The sequence below is a fragment of the Cebus imitator genome, unplaced genomic scaffold, assembly GCF_001604975.1.
Source record: "Cebus imitator isolate Cc_AM_T3 unplaced genomic scaffold, Cebus_imitator-1.0 Scaffold110, whole genome shotgun sequence".
NCBI lineage: Eukaryota > Metazoa > Chordata > Mammalia > Primates > Cebidae > Cebus > Cebus imitator.
Window position 1 is genome coordinate 605,866 of NW_016107425.1, and position 14,212 is coordinate 620,077.

Sequence of the window (14,212 nt, forward strand, 5' to 3'; positions counted from 1 at the left end):
TGTCATCCCTTCAGTAATTCATTGTATAAACTCTAATCTCCCATGCTTAGTATTTTGGCTGTGCCTTTTAGTTGGTCTTTGTGTTTTAGTAATCAGAGATAGGACTCTGATAAAAGGTATATATTCTTTTATATATAACTCTATATATAGAGAGAGGTACAGTGTAAATCTCTAAGGCAGAACCACTCTTTCTAGAAGCATTCTGTTCTAGAAATTGGATTGCTTCTAGGGGATACTATCTATCTATCTGTCTATATATCTATATATATACACTACATATATATGTACACACACATAGTATACCTATATATGTAGTAAACATCTATATATGTGTACTACATTGTACTAGCAAAGTTTATATTTAAATCAAACAGAATTGTCTAATAACTAGTAGGTTGTAGAATGCTTGTGAATCAAAGTATGAGAAGACTATAGAATGGCTACCTGTGGGATTAATGAAAAATTAATTCTTCCAAAAAGAGCTACATGTAGAGCTAAGAATATAAACTCTCCTATGGTCCAAAAGGAGCTGTCAATTCCATTGTAAGTCTTAAATAACTGTTTATTTAAGTAAAATGAACAGCTGGCAAAAGGCAGTTAACCTTATAAATAATCAGGAATAATTTGTGCTATTTAGTGTCATGCAAATACCACTTTAATTGACCTTTCATTGATATAAAATTATCCAAAAAATATTTTGTACCATTATTATTATTATTATTACTATTTTTTGAGATTAAATCTCACTCTCTCACCAGGCTGGAGTGCAGTGGCACGATCTCAGCTCACTGCCCCTCCGCCTCCTGGGTTCAAATGATTTTCCTGCCTCAGCCTCCCAAGTAGCTGGGACTACAGGCGTGCACCACCATGCCCAGCAAATTTTTGTATTTTTTTTTTAGTTGAGATGGGGTTTCACCATGTTGCCCAGGATGGTTTCGATCTCTTGACCCCATGATCTGCCCCCCCTCAGCCTCCCAAAGTGCTAGGATTACAGGCGTGAGCCACCGCGCCCGGCCAGTACCATTATTAAATAAGCTCTAAGGAGAGGGAATGACTGTCCCAGCACAAAGTGGAAGAATTATTTCAAGGTAAGAAGTGAAAAGATAATGCTAATATATCTATATAGTAAGAAAAAAAAAGACTTGTTAAAAGACTAGATGTGGTCATAAATAGGACATATAAATGATCCTGCTTAAGATTAATTTCTATCAATCAACCATAGTTGCCCTTTTCCCTCCCTAGTCATTTTCAAGTTGATTATTAACTATAGTCTCAGTTAAGTTTAAAGTTCCTTTAAATAGTGTTCAGTGGCGGCCTTGCTATTATTTCTTACCAGTTCTTAGAGCTGGAATATGCCTTAGAATTCACCATTAGGAAACACCCTGTTTTATAATATAGGAAACAGGGGGCCAAGAAAGCAAAATGATTTGCAGCAGCTCAAAGCAAACAAAGAAGACTCCCAACCCCACACAGCTTCAGAACACTGAAACACTTAATATAATGTGCATATATTCATTAATCAGAAATACTTTATTGTGCTCTATTTACTAAAGATAAATCACAAAGCCTTCACTAGTTTTGCCCTGAAATGTGACCATCTTGATGATATGCATGCATGGTAGGTTCTCATTAACCTTTGTCCGATATAAGAATACTTAATTCAATTGGCTTTATTTTCAGTTGGCCATTATTTGATTTATTGAGATTGACTAATGTAATATATGGTTTTTAGGATTTCAACACAATTTGGGGATTTTTTGCAATGCAGATATTTTCCTTTTGCCCTTGGTAATAATAGACAGGGATGAAAACACTACTTTAAAGAGGGTGTCTGCTGATTTACATATTTTAAAAGTATTAAGATCAAAGGTAATGAGAATTTAATCCATATGGCGTGCAGAAGATAAATAAGAATATTAATACTGTATCAAATACTAATTAAAAGAAACACATGGATCTAATTTTAAGAATGTAACGCAAGGATGAAATCCTCTTTGTAAAGTTAAAACATGATTCTCTTGTAAAAGGACAGTTATGATGAGTTGTTTCTCCCCCCTCAGGGTGAAAGCTGGCTGGTTCATATATACAGCTTTCATAGAATCAGGGAAATCATTATTAGCACAGCGATTGCACCTTAACAGTTAACAAAGTGCTTTCACATCTTTTTTGATCCTCAAAGCAAACCTTTTCGTTCCTAGAACTCTTGTCCCTGTTTCACTGAAGACGAAATATGCTCATAGAGGCAAATGAACCTGGACCTAATAAATCAGCCTCAGTCTTAATCTCCTTCTCCCTCTCCCTCTTCTCTTGCCCCTTTCGCTTACCCTCTCCACCTCCTGCAATAATAATTACTCAGAAGAGTGCAGGGAGATGAGCACTCTCATTCACTGGGAATAAGGGTCTGTAAACTGGCTTTGAGAGTACCTGTAATTGTTCATAGGTTTTACCATAGTAATTTCACTTCTAGAAATCCAGTCTTACGAAATAATCAAAGATGTGGTGAAATATTTATGCCTAGGGATGTTTGTGGCATTTCTAAGAGAAAAAAATTAATAAACCAAGTATGTTTGAATTATATCTTAAATGATATAAGGTACTATTAAAATCGTGTTTACAGAATATTTACAGCAAGTGTTTGCATTTAAATGTTTGGAAAAAAGTAGAATATGAAGTATATGATATAATGTTCATATATGTATTAATATATGCCCATATGTTCATATTTGTTTTCTCTATATCAGGGGTCAGCAAACATTTCATGGAAGAAACCAGAGAGTAAATAGTTCAGGCTTTTCGGGTCTTAAGGTCTGTTGCAGTTACTCAACTCTGCCATTGTAGGGTAAAAAAGCATAGACAGTACATAAACAAATAAACATGATTGTGGTTCCAATAAAACTTTATTTATGTGGACTGAAATTTGAACTTCATATAATTTTTATGTCCCACAAAATATTATTGCTGTTTTGGGCTTCCTTTCTAATCATTTAAAAATGTAAAAAGCATGCTTAGCTCATGGGCTATCCCTAAACAGGTATGGGCCAACACAGTCATATCAACCCCTGACTGATATTATGGACAAACATATCCTAAAATAGTCAGTTACTTCAGGGTAACAAGGTTATGGGCAGTCCTTACTTTCTTAATATACTTACCTATACTTTTAATATTTCCTCTAATATGTATTCTATACTTTAAAAGGAAAAATCATTTTTTAAAAGAGTTTGTCCAAGCTGAACAAATCATAACTGGTAGGGACAGGTTTTGAATAGAAATCTCGTTTCTCCCATGCTTACTGCCTTCTAGATGCTCATAGCTGAAAGATCCTTTAGAGGTTTATGGACAATCTAACCCTTTATTTTACGAAAGAAATGAAGACTCCAAAAACTTAAACAGCTTACCCAAGATCATGAGGCAATTAGTGGCAGAGTCCCAGCTAGCCAAAGTCCCCAGACTCCCTATGTAGCGCTCTTTCTTTAAAGAATTTAACAATTTAACATTTTTTTTAGTTGTTAACCAACATCAGAGAACTTAAAAGACAAAAAGGAGACACAGTATCCCAGAGATAATGATTTGAGGAAGCAGTTGCCACTCCTAAATCCTGAGGAGCAGAGAGGAGCTGTGATTGTTAGAACTTGGACTTGGATGAGGGGCCTCATATTGCTGAAGCTCAGACCTCTGTGTAGGGTGGCCGTCCTGCTGCTGCTGGGCTCTGAGGGGATTCTGGGAACTAGCTGAGGCTAGTTCTGGGAGTATGGGGACCCTGCACACTGGAACTACTGCTGCGCCTGCAATCAACCATTGTTGCCAGGACAAAGATGGGCTGCTCTGGCGACAGTGGTAGGAACAAGAAGCAAACTGGAAGAAGTCAGTCCCTGTTCTCCCTCATGCCTTGCAGTTTCCCTCTAGCATCCCCTATTGGCAGTCTAACAGGGAGTCATATGGCAAAGAAGCATAGTTTGTAGAATCCCGTTCCACCATCACACAGAGCATGGAGCTATGAGTAATATTGCTAGGACAAGAAACAGAAAAGAAATTAATGTTCTCGTGTGTACATACTTGCGCATTAAAACAAGCAAGAAGAAAATGTATATAGCTGCTATAGTCCTTGTTATTGTAAGTGAAATGGTCACAAAGCAATAGTTGATGCTTATAGTTTCCTTACTCCTTATTCTGTGATCTCTTAGCAAGGACTTCGGCTTGTTGAGATTCTTTGCCTGGCAAGGTAAGCCTAGCCTTATTCCTGAAGGGTCTGAATCACCAGTGGTTCTGCATATTTCTGCTTGCTGTAGTTTTCTGTAAACCATTACTATTAGACATGCAAGCACTAAGAGGTACTCGGAGAATATCCTGGGCTCCAGACATAGTCCTCTTTGCCCCTACTGTATAATCCCTGTCCTAGCTAATCAGGATCAATACATCTAACAGAGTAATCTCTTTCTTTGCCTATTGGTTCAGTAGCATAAGGAAGCCAAAATGTCAAGTGACAGTGTCATCTTCTAATTCAGTGAAACCATTGTTGCATCCCTTGGTAGAAGCATTCATTTCTTAAGTACCAAGACCTTTGAACTAGTAGAACTCAAAGTTGTGAGGACAAGGAGCAAAAAATTTTATGTAAAACTATTTTAATTATTTTTAAAGTAATTTAAAATATTCAGAGTAGACCGATTATCTCTGATTTATCATTTCCCTGAAAATATATTTTTACCTTTGACCTTAATCTCCTTGAGGACAAAATCTGTAGCTGGTTCATGCTCACATATCCTGTGGGCCTTATTATAACATCTGTTCCTCGGTAGGCAGTCAGTAAACCCTGCTTGAATGTGTAGGTTGATAGGTAGCCGTCAACCAGCTCATATTGACTAACTGGTTGAAATGAGAAGACTAAAAATTTTAAATTTTCCTTTGCTACCTTGCATATGAAAGCTGTTTCTTCCATCTCTGGATTTATGAATATACTCTAGTAATCTGTAACTCAGCAATTCCATTTATTCATATTAGGTTGTTGATTACAAGTATATGAATTCCTTTGAGGAGACAGTGGGTCTCCACTCCCCATCAGAGAATTGTAGCTTTGGGTAGTGTTAATATTACTGGGCACTTTAAAATCAAATATCTTAAATTTTAGAAGATTCATTTTCCTGTGAGTGACATTCAGCAGAGAAGCATTTCATTAGCTCCTCTTCCTAAGTCCTGAGGATCTTCTGAAATGTGAGCCAAAGCAGTCTTCCACAGCCCGGAGCTCCTCCACAACATCAAACATGTAATAAAAAATGTTTTCCTCAAACCTCAAGCACTTCCAAATATTGAATATGAAGAGGAAAGATTTTGCTCAAACTGCAGAGTGTTCTAGAACTACAGGGTATGTGGGAATATGTGTGTACTGTATGTGCGTGTGCACGTTTACATGTGCACACAGGTATGTTTTTCCTGTTTAATATTTTGGAAATTGATTTAATATTAGGCCCAAACCCCCTCTAAACAAAGTTGCATAAACAAACATACCTGTTTATGTTTGACTGATCCCCAATGTTAACGTCAGGGGTTCATTAGGAAGAGGTAGAAGGGGCATAGGCTCTCCCCACAACACAGACAAGCTGTTAGCCTGAGACAGAAAGTGGGTTTTCACAGACATCACAGCCTGTGGCTCTTGGGGTTGTGATGTCTGGAGACTAGAGCTTAAAACCTAAGGGACGTTGTTTGTGGGGAGGGGGAAGGCGGGGCCCAAAGGTGACAACTCAGATTAATTTGCATTCTATCTATCTTACCGAAGCACAATTTTAAGGGATGGCCTGGACTTTTAAAACACAACAGCTGTTTTGTATTTGAAGTTTCACTCTCTCCTGAGTTTCTGGGAAGTACTTTGTTTTAAACAAACCATGTCAAAAGTAGTTCCCAGTGAGTGGGTATTGGAAACTTAGTGTACATTTTCTGTTGAAGTATTTCAAAAGCATCCATGGTAGCAAGGTGAACGCTGTTAATCACTACTAAAATTTACATTTTACATAACCTGTGCTTTGTTAAAAATTTATTTAACATCCTAGACTGTTAATGTATTCACTGCATTATCCAGTTTATACTCATTTCTCTAAACTAACTGCTAAAAAAAATTTCCAATGTTCACTCGTGAAACTTGCTTTAACAGGTAGATATTGTGGTGTAAGTGAATAGAGCTCCACCCCCCACATGCACACTCCTCACACCCCCACCCACCGCGAGGAATTGTGCTGTCCTCAGCCTGTTGCGGCATTATGCAGAGGACCTTCAAAGTCTACCCAAGGCTTGTCTCTTCATAGAAGCATGACTTTGTACTGAAATTTTCTATAGTCTGGGGAGCAGCAAGCTATTGTACTTAAGAAGTCCAATTCTAATTAGTCTGTAAATCCTGGGCAAACTAGAAGTTATGGATTGAATATAATTACTCAGTATGTTTGCAGAGTGTATCACCATAGAAACAACTATTCATATAAAGCAATAGAAGTATGATTCTTGATTGTGTAACTAGTTATGTGGAAAAACTATGACTAGCAGATAACTGAATAATCAGGATCATCAGATGTAAAAATCAGGTAAATATGCTTTCTTTGCATGAGACCATTTAAGCTCTTTGAGCATAGTGGGGCATTACTAGTTACAACCCAATACTTAGTGCTTTGATTGTTATAATTATGAAGTATACTATAAACAAAATTAATATTATAAATAAAATATAATTCAAACACCCAGAAGAGAGGAAAAATACCAAAAAACCACCCACATAATAGGTCTTAACATTTTACCATATTTGCTTCAAGTCTTGTTAAATTGAAATTCTGTTGAAACACCCACCGTTCCTCTGTCCCAATTCTGTCCTTCTTCTCTTATCCCCATAGTAATCACTATCCTGAATTTTCTTTTCATTCCCTACCATATTTTTATATTTTTACTAAATGTACAGGCAGAAGCCAATTTGTCCTGAAGCTCAGGGCTTCTGGGCCAGTCACTCCTACCACTTCCTCCAAGGCCCAGAAGTTGTCAGGGCCATTGTCAGGGAAGCAGCCACAGCCACAGGCTGGAAAACTGGAGCACCCCCTCAGGCTGGGGAGCAGTGCTAGGTCTGGAGTGGGTGGTCTTGGGGCTATTGGCACTATATATCCGAAGCCTCCCAGCTCCCAGGGAAAACTTGCTCTTGGTGGATCCCTGCCCCTCTCCCGTGCCTCTGATGACCATATCTTGTCCTATGTGAAGGATCTGCTCCATAGGCCAGGCTGCCCTGCGAGCCCTTCCCAGAGAGGTCAAACAGCCACTCTGCTATCCACGAACAGAAGTTATAGAGTGGTGATGCTTAAAGACTCTCTTCTAAAGTGTTATTTTTCTTCCTTAAATTTGTCGATCAACCATGCTAGAGAAAAGATGGCATTTTTTTTTTACAGAAAAATTTATTAGCATATAAGAGTTAAAAAGAATGTGACTAATAAATATAAGAAAAACAATATTATCAAGGTATGTCTAATAGTAACAATATTATAAAGGTATGCCTAATAGTTAATAATATCATATTGTTTTCCTGGACTTTATTATTTAGGGTATTTGCCAACTTTTACAAATTTATAAGTTAGTATGACTTTTTTCTTATTCAAACTTGATATTCAATTTTGTGCCTAATTTTATATTTGTAATTTTATATTCCTTTTCTTAAAAGCAAGCACTCAGGCCAGGCACAGTGGCTTACGTCTGTAATCCCAACACTTTGGGAGGCCAAGGTTGGTGGATCGTGAGGTCAGGAGTTTGAGGCCAGCCTGGCCAACATGGCGAAATCCCATCTCTACTAAAAATACAAAACTTAGCCAGGCTTGGTGGCACACATCTGTAATCCCAGATACTCAGGAGGCTGAGGCAGGAGAATTGCTTGAACCCAGGAGGCAGAGGTTGCAGTAAGCCGAGATTGAGCCATTGCACTCCAGCCATGGTGACAGAGCAAGACTCTGTCTAAAAAAAAAAAAAAAAAAAACTCCTCAAATTGTATAAGCCTCAGGTCCCACAAAACCCCCACTGTATAACCCCAGTCCTACCTAATCAGGAGCAATATGTATATTTAAAAGCATAAATGGTATATGTTTTTAAACTTTGTATAAATGCAGAATATATTTCTCACTCTGCAGGTTTTTTTTTTTCATTTAAATGTTTTCAATATTTATCATGTTAATACATATAGAACTCTCATTAATTTCATGACCACAATACAATATTCTTTTTTTCATTGACATTTTGGTTGTTCATGATTTCTCACTATTATAAATGATGCTATGATAGATGTTCTTGTTTACATCTCTTCACGTAGAAGCACAAGAAAATTTCTGGGTATGTATCTCCCTAGAAAGGAATTGCTAAGCCACACAGGATGTACATCTACTGTTCAGAATATTGCCAACTTGCTCACCCAACATGTAGTACAAATTTGCACTCACACCAACAAACCGATGAACCTTCCTTCTCTCCATATTCTCACCAACTCTTTGAATTTTCAGATTAAAAAAATAAATTACCAAGTCAGAAACACAAATGACATATCACGTTCTTTGCTTGTCCCTGATTAATAATAAATATAGTCATTTTCTCATGTGTTACTAAGCACTCTTTTTTGGTGAACTACCTATTAATATCCTTTGTCCATTTTTCATTTTTTGTAAGAATTATTTCTATATTGTGGCTTTTAATTATTTCCTTAGTATATGCATTGCAAATATATTCTTCCAGCCTGTGCCTTGCCTTCTCTATGTATATGCAGCATCCGTTATTGAACAGATGATTTTAATTTTAACGGTCAGTTTTATCATTTCTTTTTTTAATGGCTTATGTGTTGTGCTTTGTTTAAGAAGCCTTTCCTTCCATACTTATAAAGATACTAAGCCTTATACCTTTTTAAAGTTTTAATATTTTGTTTTTCACACATAAGTAATCACTCCATCTCAAATTTATTTTTATATATGATATATGGGATAAGCTTGATATTCTTTTTTTCTATATGGGTAACTTAATAGGTCCTGCTCCACTTATTGAATAGTGCATCCTTTCCCTACTGGGTATTGCTCAATCTCCCTCACAATTTTTGCTAAATACCCTAACCTCTATCTGATTTATTATAAAAACTATTATTTACCGTATGTCCAATACCATTACACTTTTGATGATGGTATATGTTAATGAGCTATCTTCTCAGGCAAGACATTTTGTTGCAAGTTTACCAAAGCTATAAAAAAATGTGCAGTGGAGAGGAGGCAAAAGATGTGTGTCATTATTAACAGGTAAAAACACCCTCAAAATTTGATGATCATCTTAATCTAATGTAGGATATACACCAACATTGGACAGGCCAACAACTGTAAGGCAGCCTATCGATTTATAAATTACCTTCTATCCACTTTTGGAGAAGGAAAAAAAAAGAAATGTTTGCAAGGGCAAAGTTTCTTTCATGCAACATAACTTTGTGAGGAAGTAGTTCAGGACTAATCAGATTCAAGTTCATGATAGCTAGAGACTCAGTACCAGTAGGTCTGTAGAATTCCCATGAAACAAAGGGACAGGAGCATCTGGGGTTTGATGTCATTCAGAGAAGAATGGAAGTTAATGTAACAACTGTTGCTTCTCTACTTCTACTCTGAAAAGCAAACAGAACAATAAAGGCTGTGGGACATGTGTGTAAGCTTTAGGGGAGCAGCATTGTTTGCAGGGAAGATGACCTCACTGCCCTCCTCTTCAGTTCTGGTCTCATTTTTGTGTGAGCTGGATCCACCCACACATCCCTGGTGAGGGGTGCTCTAAATGGCTGCCAAGATGGCCCCTCCAGTGGGCAGCACTGATTTACAGGTGCTCCGCCAGGCCTCGCTCGCCTCTAAAGCAGGAAGAAATCCTGTTTCCTTCAGTGGCTTGCCTTTCCTCTCACCTTCCTTTCCCCCACTTTGCCACCCTACCCTTCCTCTACTTCTTCCTCTCGCAAACTTTTATTTAAAAAAAAAAAAAAATCCTAGCAGGAGTTGTTGCTCCTAGGTCCCCTATAAAAGTGAAATAAGTACTAGCAAGAGGCATTAAATATTCAGAACTTTTGTTAAGAAAAACAATGGCCATTGTGGGTTTTCTTTCTTGAGGCCCAGGGGAGAGAAACAATGGGATTTTCTCTTTCCCTTTTCCACAGAATTCCCTCCTGAGCTTATTCTCTGGAGGTCAACAGATCCTTTTCAGCCACAGCTCACTTCAAAGGGTATAAAAGTAGCTGCCTGGCTAGGAGACACCACCCCCTTGCCACAGAAACTAGCCTTGGGCTCTCTGGCTGCTCCTGACAGCTCCCCCTGCCCCTGGACTGCTGCCACACTACAGAGTCCACCCCCTCTCCACCACCAGCCCACACCCCCCCATCTTTCCTCACCTCCCACTCCCCCCATCCTAAGGGAACTTGACTGGGCTCTATTGATTATTTGAGTGTATTTGTGTGTGTAAGTACCACTTGCCTCCCTTACCAGATTGATAGATTTTTTAGAGCAAGGACAAAGTCTAGTTCAATATAATCCACATCTGGTCCCTAGCAAGGGTTGATCACAGAGAAAGTGCTCAGGGGAGAGACCTCCGCCTGCCTTACCTGCTGCCATGAGGCAGAGGCTCTCAGCGGCTGGGTCCTTTCTCATTGAGCCTCGCCTGCAGACCTTGAGGAACAATGCATCATTTCTAAATTTGCCTCCACCATTCCCTTGGCCACATCCAAAATCTTTAGAAGAAATGGGAATGACAGATCAAGGCTAGAAGCACTGGGGTTTTTTTTGAATTTTTATTTTACTTAGGGCCACTGGAATGTATTCATATATAAACCTAAGCCTTTGCTCTGAGGACTCCATTTCTAAAATAATTGCATTTCTCTGTAGAAAAATTAAGATGGATACTAGGATTGTCTATGCATAGTAAATAACAACAACATATTTCTTGAGCATTTTATTCTGTGCACGCAACTGGGTTATCATACAATATTGTACTTAATTCTGACAGTATATTTTTAAGTAGGTACCATTATTCTTCCCTGATGAGCAAATAGTTTGAGAGAAGTTTAGCTCCTTGTCCAAGGTCACACAGCTGGCCAACAGCATATTCTAACCTCAGACTCAGGTCTTATGGTAAGGAAAAAAGTTTTCCATCTTGAAGATGTCATTTTCCATATGTAACAGTAAAATTAAAAAAAAATTAAACATCGGAAAGCAAGCTAACTTACAAGAGACTTTTTTGTTTTCAAGATATCCTGGCAAAGAACTATATATATATTTATCCTCTCCTGCCCCTGTCTTGCTGTCTTTCCTTCTGTCTATAGTTGCATTTACACAATGCCAAAACAAAAATACAGTGATACCCAGATGTAAAATGTCTTATGTGCATGCACCAGGCTTCTGGCTAATTAAATGAATCTGAATTTTTTATCTGATTTTAAACTTTTCATCCAGGATTGTGGTCCCCTGTAGGGGTCTAATTCTGTGGTGTAACTCCTTCTTGGAAAACATTATAAAATTGAAGAAGGTAAGGTGTGGGTATTTACATCAAAGCTATAGATAAAATTTTTTATTTTTTTTCTTTTTAAGAGAAAAACAGGATCTGTACACCCGTCACCATTTTTATAAAGTATTTATTTACCAATTAGTCCACACTGTGAACTGGTTGATTTAATGATCCCTCGTATGATTTATGCATAACTTTTATTAATTGAGCCTGTGGAGATGAAGGGCAGATAGAAATTAATGTGGAAAACGTATCACTTGTCATTCCTTTAAGGAAATACAGTTCTCTTCAACTGTCTTGGCTGTTTGTTTGTGTTTTTCCCTCCATTAAGTGTTTCTTGGATTTTAGGTAAAGAATTGTAGTAAGTGCCAGAGAATACTCTCAGGGATTAGAGGTTGGATTGGACCTTTCACATTTGTTAACATGACTAATAAGACCTTTTATTGATCGTAACTTGATTCTTAATAGTTACATTATTTCAAAGGGAGAAGGCACTAAGCTTAAATTAAAAGGCAACTTAGAATTTCCAACATTGCCATGAGCCAAGCAAGCTACTAATGAGTTATTTTTAGGCTGTCTGCCTTTGATTCTTACCCATAGGAGAAAAACAAATAAGTTTTCAGTAGACAGTAGGTAGTTACTCTAGAAACCTGCTTTTAAGAAGTCATCTTAACTGAGAACCTTTCCGCTTTTCTGTTCTCAGCTCGAGAAATACAGGTTCATGCTACTGACTGTTACATGTAGCAGTTCTCAACCTTCGCTGTACATTGAAATCACCAGGGGAGCTTTAAAGAATATCAATCTACTGGAGTCCCACCTCCAGAGATTCTGATGTAATTGTTCTGGGGTGTGGCCTGGCCATTGGGATTATTTTAAAAGTTCCCCAGATGACTCTAATGTGCAGCCAAGTTTGAAAATTACTGCTCTAGGGGCATGCATGGAAAGGAAACCTGATAAATAAGGCTTACACATAAATTCCAACATGTCCTCAGGTTTCTACTAACCTAAATAATGCATCCCAGGTGAATAATGTAGTATTCATAGTAATTCTTTGTGTCCTGAGCCAAGAAGGGCTTCAGGAGTCACTTGAGCATGTCTTCATTTTATGGAGTCAGGAAGGACCGAAAAAAGTATCAGTTCTTATACCCAGCTCCCCTCTGAAAGCTTCAGACAGAAAAAAAAGCAACATGGATGTGCTGTCTTCTCACCTCCACCTCCTGCCTGCATTGTAGAGCCTTGAGCTCTTGCAGAACCACCCTCAATTTTCCACATTTTTGTGGTTTTTCAGGAGTGGACACATTGGGCACAGGTACTCTCCTGGTCTGGCTCCCTTGTGAGATTTGTGAGATGACCAGCTAGCATTAGGGGTACCAGATGTGGGCAGTGCAACAGTCCAAGTGATCAGGACACCTATAGCTCTGGTCTGATCAGCAACAGGCTCTGAACAAGCAGTAAGTAAGGAAATTGAGTCACAGCTCTTGGAATTGGAAATCACTTCAAGAAATCACACGGTGGCTGGGTGTGGTGGCTCACATCTGTAATTCCAACATTTTGGGAGGCCAAGGCAGGCAGATCACTTGAGACCAGGATTTCAAGACTGACCTGGCTAACATGGTGAAACCCCATCTCTACTAAAAATATTAATATAAAAATTATCCAGGAGTGGTGGCACCTGTAGTCCCAGCTACTTGGGAGGCTGCAGCAGGAGATGGGGAGGGGAGGTTGCATTCCATCCTGGGCCATAGAGCGAGACTCTGTCTCAAAAAAAAAACAAAAAAAAAAAAAAAAAAGGAAAAAAAAAGAAAAAGAAGTCACACAGTGTTTGTTCAGTGAGAGATTTTATTGTCCTCACTTAGGAAACTGACGCCTTTGGGGGAGTGAATTTACTAAGCAGTGGAGTAAAAACTAGAAACTAGAATGAATATCTTCTTGTGGTAAACACTATATTATAATCAAAAAGTATATCTCTAGATTGCTTTGTGTTTGGTCTTTGACTTTGTGGAATGGGTTGCGTTTACTTTGTGACCTAAAGTTCACAGGCCCAATCATTTTGCAGTTCCCCTGCACTAGACTCAACAGAAACAAAAGGCTGAGAGTGGTAATTTTCACAGCCGCCTGGGCCTCACCAACATGATTTATGTGTTTTTACTTGGACATCATACTTTAATGCTGAGATTTTTCTGATTATCTTTTTGTGTGCACCCGCTCACCACATGGGCTCTTAATTTAGAAAATATTTAGCAATTACATGTGGAATTGATACTTTACATAAAAGCAAAAATGGTGCCTGTTATGTATGTTACTAAAAATTTTGATGTCTTTTATTTTTTTGGCAACAGAGATTCATGACCCAAAGAAATGGCTCATTATTTTTCATTTTCTGTGAGATGAAAAGTTCTTAATTTAAAAGTGGATCTCCCCCTGGAATAAAGGTCACATGGTAGAAGTTTTCGTTTTAGTGGTCCTGAAGTCTTTGCCAGGCACCAGAGATACTGCTGTGTACTCATAAATTTTAATTACTGATGGCTGGGAGCCAAATCTAAATTTGATTTGAACTAAGTCTAAAATTTTGTGAAATTAATTTTGATGTCAAAATCAGATACCTTGGCAGCTTTTTAGAACATAATCCTTCCAGAACTTCTACTTTGACAATTGATTATCCAAATATTTAACAGCATGTATAAACAACACTCAAGTAAAAGCT

The 14,212-nt window shown here is 38.0% G+C and overlaps 1 protein-coding gene across 1 annotated transcript in view; it reads left to right on the forward strand.

The window, feature by feature from the left end:
* Positions 1–14,212, forward strand: part of MYO3B (myosin IIIB) — a 491,163-nt gene that overhangs the window by 420,650 nt on the left and 56,301 nt on the right. The window lies entirely within an intron of this gene.